This window comes from Bombus flavifrons, chromosome 2 (genome assembly GCF_040668555.2).
Source record: "Bombus flavifrons isolate JBK064 chromosome 2, iyBomFlav1_principal, whole genome shotgun sequence".
Taxonomy (NCBI): domain Eukaryota; kingdom Metazoa; phylum Arthropoda; class Insecta; order Hymenoptera; family Apidae; genus Bombus; species Bombus flavifrons.
In genome coordinates, this window is record NC_138443.1 from 6,287,387 (window position 1) to 6,297,708 (window position 10,322).

Below are 10,322 nucleotides of genomic sequence, written 5' to 3' on the forward strand. Positions count from 1 at the left end.
GAACGAGAATAAAATTTCTCACTTACAATTTTGTTCCCTTTCTTTTCCTATTGAGGGGAATTTTCAATGCAATCATATGGGAATTTTCTTCAGAAAATTTCAGTGCAGAATATTTTGTCACCTTTTCATTCTTTCTTTTTAACGCTCTTTTAATACACGTTAACATATTTCGCAACCGTGTAATTATCACTCGCGAGATATTGCGAGATATGCCTTAAAATCTTTAGGTTCATAAAGAGTTCAAAAGCCGGCACTTGGTTTGTTTGTGTACGTGTATTTACTTGTCGAATGGAAAAGAAATTGCCGTCGCCTTCGTTTGGAAAATTAAACGAACGATAAAGTGAAAGGAGAGGAGGGAAAAAAATTTGTGAAATAGGGAGGAATAAAGGAAAAGGGGGAGAACATCTCTCGATAAAAACAGAGTGGTGGAAAACGGAGGATTATTTATGCAAACGTGCATACACAATACGATCGCAACGTTCCGTATTTGGCTAAGTCTCCACTCTGCTTTTTATTCTCTCTCTATGCACTCGTCCACGCAGTGTTGCAATATTACGCTCGAACTTCTGTTTTCCGTTCGCAAGCTACTCTGCTTCTTATCAGCGTGGCGGTGTGCGTTTAATTATGCATTAAAAAAGACAACAAAAATCGTCCGTGCAGTCAGCGCGGCGTGGTGATTCGACGTGCCTTAAAATGTTAAATTAAACAGACCGTGTAGCTTGTGCAGGGGCCAAGAAACACTCTTCCGGAGAAATCCATAAATAAAAAAGTTTTAATACCGCTTTAGTGGCCTCTTGAAACGAGCACCGAGCCTCGGGTGTTCGGTAATTTGTGGATAATGACTTCTACTTTCTGTTTAACGGTAGTTCACCCGCATGAGTTTTCCGAACCCTCCTCGATCGTAACTCGCCGGCAAGTGATCGGGGAAATGTCATTAATTGGTGCGCGTTCGCTCCTCCGCACGACTCGAAAATCTCCACGAACTTCCCATCGTGTATTCTCAGTTTCGTCGGACAAAATCGAGGAAGGGATGTTTTTTTGGATACGACGTTTCTGTAGATAGGTTCTTAGCGTAGGAAATGCGGGGAGATAAGGTCTGTTTTTCTCCGAGTAGAATAAATAGGAAAGAAGGAGGTAAGGGTTTTGATATCTAACTGCAAGTCAACAGACTGAATTAGTGGCAGAAGGAGAGAGAGAGAGAGAGAGAAAGAAAGTTAATTTGAGTCCGGAATAGGGTAGGTACCGATACCGAGCGCAAAATAAGGTAACATAGGTGTTGGTAATTTAATAAGGAAAAGAGAGGAAAGGAAGGAAATTAAGAGGAAGAGGAGTTTATTATGGCGTGAATTAGATTTAAAATTGTACAGAGTAACGTTGCTATTCGTATCAAGTGGAAAAGCAGGCGTTTTTAACAATGGTAGAATTAATTCTTGAAATTTAGAGACGAGACTGGGAGAAACAAATAATTATTACGGCGTGCATTAAATTTAATATTTTTTAAGATGTTGTATTATTCATGTTAAATAAAGGGAAAATAGTCGTTCTTAATAGCTTAGTTAATATTAATAAAAATTAGTTTTTAAAATTTAGTTTCTACTGAGATTTAAATTAACAAGCTCTGCGGTTTAATTGCGGACATGACAGATTACGATTAGAATTTTTAATTAATACGCGCAATGTTTTATTATTAAATCTACTGCCTTTGTCGTCGTTTACATGTTATTACCTACTTTGAATTTTTATTATAGACGGTCTTTTAGTTGGCGAAGTATTAATCGCTTCTAAAGTAAGTTCGATAATTTACACGATAAGGTTATTTAAATTAACAAGCTCGTAATAGAGTATCGTTGAAGATAGATCCTCTTCATAAACTGAAAATTAAGCTTGAGGATGTGTTGCATAAAATGATGGCGCGAGATATGCTTTCAGCTCACCTTATGTTCGCCATCTTCTCTATAAAACGATTTTCCCTGAAAATTTCAAATACTTCTGTATCGTGAATATTATTTAAAAAGAAAGCTCTAGGAATAATACAGTGTTCTACACCGGATCAATAAATCTTACTTTGTCATTTTTCCGATAATTCGTTTATATAAACTGGATCTGTGAACGAATTATTTCTACATGCAATATTCCAATATATATTAAAACGATCGGATAAATGCTATAGCGAAGAAAATTCCAGAACCAATTATGTTCGTTCTAGCGATATTTATTTATTATAGACAACTGAAAGAACATATATCTTCGATATTTGTTGTCAGAAATGACAAAATCTTGACGAAGCAGGAATACTTTGTATTTTCCGAACCTTTCATTTTGTAAATTCTTCATTTTATCATACTGTTAACATAAGGTGCTCTGCTCTCGGTTAAAAAGGCCAAGCGACGATTGAAAACGTAAAATACGCAGCGATATAGCAAAAACTTTCCATAAAATTTTACGCCAGTAATACGCCAATAATCTACGCGTTATTTTTCGTAGCTCTCACGGTATTACGATATCTTACGAAATAACGACAGTAAAGATGGATTTATGTTCGACACTTTGGTGCAAATTATTTTTCCCAAGTGCGTGCCTATACTAAGCAAGGTCGGAGGTACCTTGGATGTACGACGTATATCGCCCCTTTTTACCTCTTTGAACCGAAAACGGGGAGTAAATCTCCATGCAGTGCTATCTAACGATTTTATCGGGACGATATTAACGGTCAGCTTCATTTGCATACCGTGAACAAGGGAGAATAGAAGGGTTCGATAAAAACCATGGTTAACCGTGGAGATGAAATAAAGCATGCCGTAATGCTTTAATAAACGTCACGTGATAGCGTACCAACGTTACAGCTCGTGCACATTGAAATGATGGTAATAATCTTCCCTCGTATAGATAAGAATCCTTCTCAAGAAGACAAAGTTTTACCGATCCTGGTATTAAAAACCACCTTGATATACAAATAGCCGTACCATAAAATACAACGAAGAACGATATATAAAATCTCGAATAATTCACTGCTTCCACGTACTTGCGTTTTTCTTCACTGAAGAATAAGGAACGATGTATTTTTTATGTGCGATAATACTTGTATATACGTAATGCAGTGCTGTTTCGAATTAGTTAATTAACTTCGTAAGTACTTTGTACAGAGGGCAGCTTAATATTTTAGTGGGTAAAGGTAAATTTGGTCTGAGATTGTCTACAGTCTTGCACGTATAGCTTTAAACGATGGAGGATTCGTTTAGGGTGCGCTCATGCGGTAAAAGCGAGAGTGGACATTTCGTGAGGGCTAAAGTAATGTGTAAGAGAAAATTGACCTGTGAAATGTGGTTGTGGTACTTTTAAGAGTTTCGGTTGCTTCAACAGATATTCCGTAATACGTGCTTTGTCTCGCCATTGGATCATCACATTTAAGGATGGCGGTAGCTACAAATTAACAACCATTAGAAAATTCCAATTAAATAATAAAGAAAACGAGAACTCGTTATCAACTTTCTTCTCGATCAAGTACCTTCATGTAGTTTCTTCTGCCTTTGAAACACGATACTTGACTTGGCGAGGTTGCGTATTCCGCGCGACATCCATCAACTGCGGAGGCTTCCGGTACAGATGTTATCACGCTTCGCTATTTACCTTCTCGTTCACCAACCAGACCGATCAATATGGTTAAACTTATCCGAACCAGATAGACTGGAGTAGAAATCAAATTCTAGATACGAGCATCATCCAACAGATCGTTTATCTTCCAACAAATGATTTCATATATTCCGCTCTTTATTCCATTCTTCTCTTATTTCTTTCCCCTTATACCTCATCTATCGTCAACTTTTTCTTCCCTTATTCTCTTTATACTCTACTCCTCTCTTTCTCTCGTTATCATTACCTTTCTTCTTCACCTGCTCTTTTTGCCCAACACTTCTCAGTCGCGTCCCTACTCTCCGCGCCTTCTTTCTCCTTTTTCCCTGCACGAGTCCTCTCTATACATATCGATTTGAGACGAGGGTGCTTAAACAGCAACGTCAGACTATGGCACTCGCAACATTATCTCATAGCATCAGTTCCCGGTTTTCCGTGAAAGCGTCGCAGCGTATCTCGCGATTCTTCGCACGATCCCGTTTATCATATCTTCTCTGTCCATTTGCCTTTGCGAATTTCAAGCGGCGATCATGCCAGCACCGGCGAGGTAACTGCCGAACCTCGACGCCGTAAATAACTAAAATTCGTATCGACATGACGGTCGATGCCACTGCAGAAAAAAAGAGAAAAATGTGGCATGAGCTGAGGGAACGTACGCGAACTCGACGTTGTCGTCGCGGTACCGAAACTCATTAACCGGCAGCTTCGCCCCGGATATGGGTCAAACGACCTCTCTTCACATCATTCGTGTCTCATTTACCATGGACGCGGGAGCGGCGGGGGAAGAAAAATTGAATGGATGAAAAGAATTGGCGATGGTCGTTAGCGAGCTCCGCGGGATCGGTAAGATCGTTTTTATTGCCTCGAAAGTAGCTGCTCGGGCGATTTGCATTGTACCAAGATCGAACTGAACGATCTATACGGCAATAAGTATCTGCTTAACCAAGCTGTTGGCTGCCGTGAAGAACTATACCGAGATCGTTCGTTTATCAGAAATTGAGATTCGCGGGGAGTAACGAGATTCTTTCACGATTTGAAGATTTGCCGTTTAGCTCTCGGTTCGAGACGTTCTATCGTTAGATGGTATACTATTGTAGTATGGAGTATCAGATGTATTTCATTGAAAAATGTTTACGCTGTTTTAAACGCAGGCATATTTAGATAGAAATTTTAGGGTAGTTAACTTAGTATGCCAATTGATTTAAAACGAGTGCAGCGTGTACGATATATCGAGAAGCTCGTGTTATCGTTGTTAATCAATATCGAAAAATAATTGGAGAAATAAAATTGTTGAGAGAGAGAGAGAGAGAGAGAGAGAGAGAGGGAGGGAGAGAGAGTCTTGCAATGAACATTGTGAGAAAACTGAGATAAAAAGTGAGTAGTTTGCAATCAATTCGTTATGAATCAATTAAACGCGGTTCGAAACGACCGTATATCGATGTTAAACAAATGGGTTCCAACTAAAAATTTATATTCCGCAGCCCACATCAGCTCACGTGATTATATATCATAAATTAACGAATATTCAGTTTCCACGTATAATCGAGTAAAACGGTGATTGATCGTTGGAATGTAGAAAAATAGGAGTTGAGAGACGAAAAAGCGATAATTAGGGTTTAACGAAGTTGACGTACAAATGACGTATCGATAGTATCGATACACGTATAAAATACAGCGCATAAAGTTAGAACGTTTAACGACCGGTGATCAATACAGCGATTAGCAGGTCAATTAAGTAAACGAGAACGCGTTACACTCGATAATAAACAAGTATCGGGAACATGGGAGAATTAATATTGCGCCAGATACAAGTAACTTACGATTAGTTGTACGATCGTCGACTACGAAGCTGCAATTAACGCCAGTAAACGGAGGAATCGTAACGAAGATAACGTTTTCAAAGTACGGTAGCTTCAGCTCCTCTGTTTTTATTCACGTCGTAATCTTTTCTATTTATTACAACAATACATAATGTAACGCCACGTTATCGTTGAAAAATGAATTTCTATCTTCGGCGAATTGTAAGAGCAAGTGGAAAAATTCCTATTTGATGGCAACGAAAGAGGAAAGAAAGTTTCCTTTTCGTCCGGGATTTCCCAGTTGAACTCATCAGTAAAGCTTATCTGGCAAATCCTGCCTTAGATAGGAAGACGTTTGGATGTTGAAAGAATTTCCAATTTGTACAAGTTCGATATTTATCATAATCGGTCACCGATCTTTGGAAATCAACGTGACAAATGCTTTTATAGAAATTCAACTTCCAGACGAGACTAATAATCTGTTTAACGATTTAATAAATATTCTGTACGATGTCGACAGCTATTTCTAGAACCGGTAGAATTTATAATAATCTTAAGTTATATCGTATTTCACTGTTCTATTACTTACCAGGATTAGAAATCCTTCCATTAACTGCTATCTTAGTTACAAGTTCTCATCTACCCATTAATTCCTTCGGCTAAATCTACAGAAACCATTTATATAGCCTTGTCGTACAGAATATTAACGTTTAACGAATTGTAGAACATGTATTAGATGTTATAAAAGGAAATCTTAATAGTATTAAAGATGTAAGAATAGCAATGTAATCGAATTTCATAAATTAATCATTATCGTCTGGAAAATAAAAGAAAATCATGTAACATTAATGGGCAAAAATGTGGAATGATTTATCAAGTGCATATAAATTGAATCTTTCAATAGTCTTTATCAATTCCTCTATTTCGATAGATGTTTAACCAAAACATTATGCAAAATAGCAGAATTTTTAATTGACTTTTTTAGTCAGTCGTGTATGCTGTTATTAAATTACGAATGTTTACTGCATTTATACGAAATTAAATATGGCAGAACACAGATACATAATATACGAAAATTTATAAATTTCTAAGTACAAAGTAAATTAATTATCAGGGACCGTGTTACACGAGCTACATGAATTATAATATAAATCAGTTCAGATATAAAAGGTAAGCCATTATATCCTTTACAATTATTAATTTCCCTAGAGAATCAAATCTGTTCGAATTATCTACTTATACCATATTATACGACGCTGTTTATCACATTTTACGAGTACCGTCGCAATTTCTTCGTAGTATCATTCGCAACTGTATTATCGAGCAGCCACTATACACGATATAAAATTTAGTGAGTGAAACAAATCACTATTCCGAGCGCATTCCTTCGTTGGTATCCATAAAAATCTAGATTTTACATAAACGTTCGTAGTCGTAGTTATTATCGGTATAAAATAGTTTAAATCGTAAAAATCGATCAATCACTCTTTCTGCTTTGCTAAAAACGACAAAATTGTCGAATGGAAAATCTGCTCCGACAGCGGCACGACGACATCCATAAATCGCCGGCAGCGTACTCGCGCAGACACTCCAATGACGAATACGACGATTTTTCTTTCCGTGCGGAATGCTTATCGATCAAATTGTTACTCGTTTTGTAACTCGTATCCCTCGTTGGTCGGATCCGCTTTCGTGAGCCGCGTCCATCAGCCGCATTATTTTCAATTGCTCTCTTCATACGGTGAATTACTCGGCCCGCCTCGAAACCGAATAGAGGAGCCGAGCTACTTTCAACAATTTCGTTTGCTATTCATTATTCAATGGTTCGAACACGTTACGCCCCATCGTGCAGCAAACTTTCGCGAACGCGATCATGGTAGCCATTTTCTGTTGTGTCCGATGAGTAAGTACGTCTTTGTTGTTAATTCCTTGCACCATTCCTTTGGAAGATTCCGTGGCTTGGTTTTAATTGTAGATTAGAAACTTCGTCGACAGATAATCGCGCGGAAGCTTTAAAACAGTGAAATATATCGATATCGTTGATGAAATTTTATAGGTCACAAGATACACGCAAATAATTTTAATAAATTCTCTTGTATAACACTGATAAATTTGATAGTAGAAGAAATTAAATTTTAAAAGAAGATATTGCGAACTTTTTAAATAAATCTATCATTCTGTTGCGATTGAAAGTTAAGATGTTCTTGGCAATAATACGCGTATAATGTAATTTTATATATGGATATAAAAATGTATAATTATTATTATTATCTTGACGTTAACGTTAACGTTGATCGTACCATCTACTAACGCTAACTCGCTACGTCGTGAAATTATTAATCAATGGATGTACCTCTGGTAAACAGTGTCTACTAGTAGAATGCTAGCGATCAATACCGTCACCTTGAGATCCATTCAGAAATCATTCAGTCAAGAAAGCATCGGTCATCGGTAACATCAATAGCACTTCATATGCCAGAAACCATTGTTTCATACTATTGGAACATCATATACTTGATACCAGAGGGTTTCCATTATCATCGCAGAATCTCTATTTCCCGCAAGTTCCGTTACCTAACCATCGAGATCTATTCAAATAGATCCCTGTTTCCCAATGAACATCTCTCCATCCAACGCGCACAAGTTTGCTAGGCAGTCTTATTGATGAATCTACCCGCCTCTATTCTCACATTTATTTAACTAGTTTCCAACGCAATCGTATGAAAAATCATAAACTCGTATGACTGAACTCGCTAGTTATTGTCAAATAATTAAAATTACAATATGTAAATTTTTGTATTAATATGTAAAAGTTCTCCTTTAAATTTGAACGAACTCATATTGTTGAAGTAATTACTTCAAGAAAAACTCTACATCCTTACATTTGTATATCCGTAACCTGGAGACAGGTGTTACGAAGAGAATAGAATTTAGTGAAAAAATTCAAGATAAGGAGAGGTCGATATTATTGTGCCTTTGAATATAAATGTTGTTTTGGGTTACAAGGTCTAGAATCAAAAGAGCTATAAGTAGAGCTTCAGCTAGAGCTACACACCAAGATTAACTTTTTGCTAATGTCCTTTGCTATTAATATATGAACGTGTTCCCTGTCATAATTTCTTTCTATTATATCGTAACATTGTAAGAGTGAGGATCTGGATCAGCATACACTATACCTGTACTTATACTTATACCTATACTTATTTCAATATATTTTTCTATTACAAATTCATCCACTCGTTCCTCTCAGTCAACCTCAACACATATTCGAATATTCCTATGAACCTTGGATTATGCTACGATCGGACATTATTTGTCCTCTTTTAACTGTTTCTACAGCATAAATAACGGTGCATCGTTATTTATATTTTCTGATAATTTTCTAATTACTTATTATCGAAGGATCAAGGCTATTTAGCTAATCTGAACTTGTTCAAAACATATATTATTTTTGTCAATTGCTTTATTGACCATCTTTGATAAGATTATATTACGTTCAACTAAAGTCTTGTATAGATACAGTATTTCAAATCGGCACAATTTAGAAAACCAGAGAATAAAGTACACAAGTAGCAGCGACGTTTATACACCACATGACACCAACACAAAATCCCCAATTCTATTTTCACATCTTTTAAGCTTAACACGGAATTGCACACAAGGAAGAACAGTACACACATTATGAGGTAGCACACCAGCGGACAAATCATTTTCTAGTTCTTCGAACCGGATCTACGTGCAATACGAAACGCTATTTTACGAAAGTTCTTCTTTCACGTTACGTACACGTTCTTTGTTCTTTCCTCGCGTGTAGACGCTTCTGTGCGTTCTATATTTCTTTCGCATCGGCACACTAACGGAATAGCAAAAGGCGACACAAGTCTCGTTATATCCGGCTCACATACTACCTTCCAGGCAATTTTCCTGCGTCTAATCGTCTGGATTTACAGTTATTGTCCATTCGGCAAATGCTCGATTAAAGAATAGCGCGCGACATTGTGGAAAACGAAAGCACGGGGGCGTAAGAAAAATGCAGTCGTGGACAAGAATAAATGAACAGAGAATGAAAATATGTATCAACGAAGATTCGTTAAATATGACATGTTTACACATAAATATAAATATTAATTTCAATTATTCGCTAAATGGTCTACGTATTAGGCTGTCTGCAAGTCTCGAACTTATCTCAGAAACAATATAAATTCTACGTGGATGGAATAATGGCGCTAGACGATAGATACCAAAAGATTATTATAGAGAATGGAGCATATCTGATTTAATTGTGTTACCACAAGATGTTGGAAGAAAGTTTATAGTTTATACTAGGACAAATTTGAGACTCATCTGACAACTCAATACTATCAGGATATATTAAGTTGTCCGAAAAATGTTTTTTTTTTACAGACACGTCTTTTACAAAAACGCATCTTTATACAAACATGAAACCTAATCTGTCGAACGTTGTAATTTTTATCTTGATAAAACAAAATGGATCATACGTAATTCGATAAAATAATATAAAACGAAAAATGGTTGTGCATTCATTATTTCCTTATAACGAAAGAAATTTTTTAGATGACCATAACGAATAAAATTGAATTATATATAACACTAGCATCAGTTCGATTAAATTTCGTCAATATCTACTTCCATTACCTGTCCACTTATTTTTTTCCTCGACTGCAGATAACGAAGGATACCTCGATAACGTATAGAAAAGAAGAACGGTGGTAAAGGATCGTATAAAAAGAGAAGGTGAGAGGTTTTTGCAGCGATTGATTCATTGCCAGTTTAGAAGACCCTTGTCAAAGATGGACACCTCCATAATTGGAGGAAATTCGCGATAAAAACTACTATTCTAGGATGATGATGCAAATTCCTGAGGGATCGAGC

At 36.7% G+C, this 10,322-nt stretch overlaps 1 long non-coding RNA gene across 4 annotated transcripts in view; it reads right to left on the reverse strand.

Moving 5' to 3' along the window:
- The window catches only part of LOC138190061 (uncharacterized), a 33,702-nt gene extending 26,898 nt beyond the window's left edge, over positions 1-6,804 (reverse strand). For 3 of the 4 annotated variants that reach the window (XR_011176190.1, XR_011176191.1, XR_011176193.1), the window contains exon 1: positions 6,019-6,246. This is a non-coding gene — a long non-coding RNA (uncharacterized LOC138190061). Of the gene's footprint in view, positions 1-6,018; positions 6,247-6,671 lie in introns of those variants that run through there. The other variant, XR_011176192.1, reaches the window with a different exon arrangement.
- Between the last annotated feature and the right edge of the window lie 3,518 nt (positions 6,805-10,322).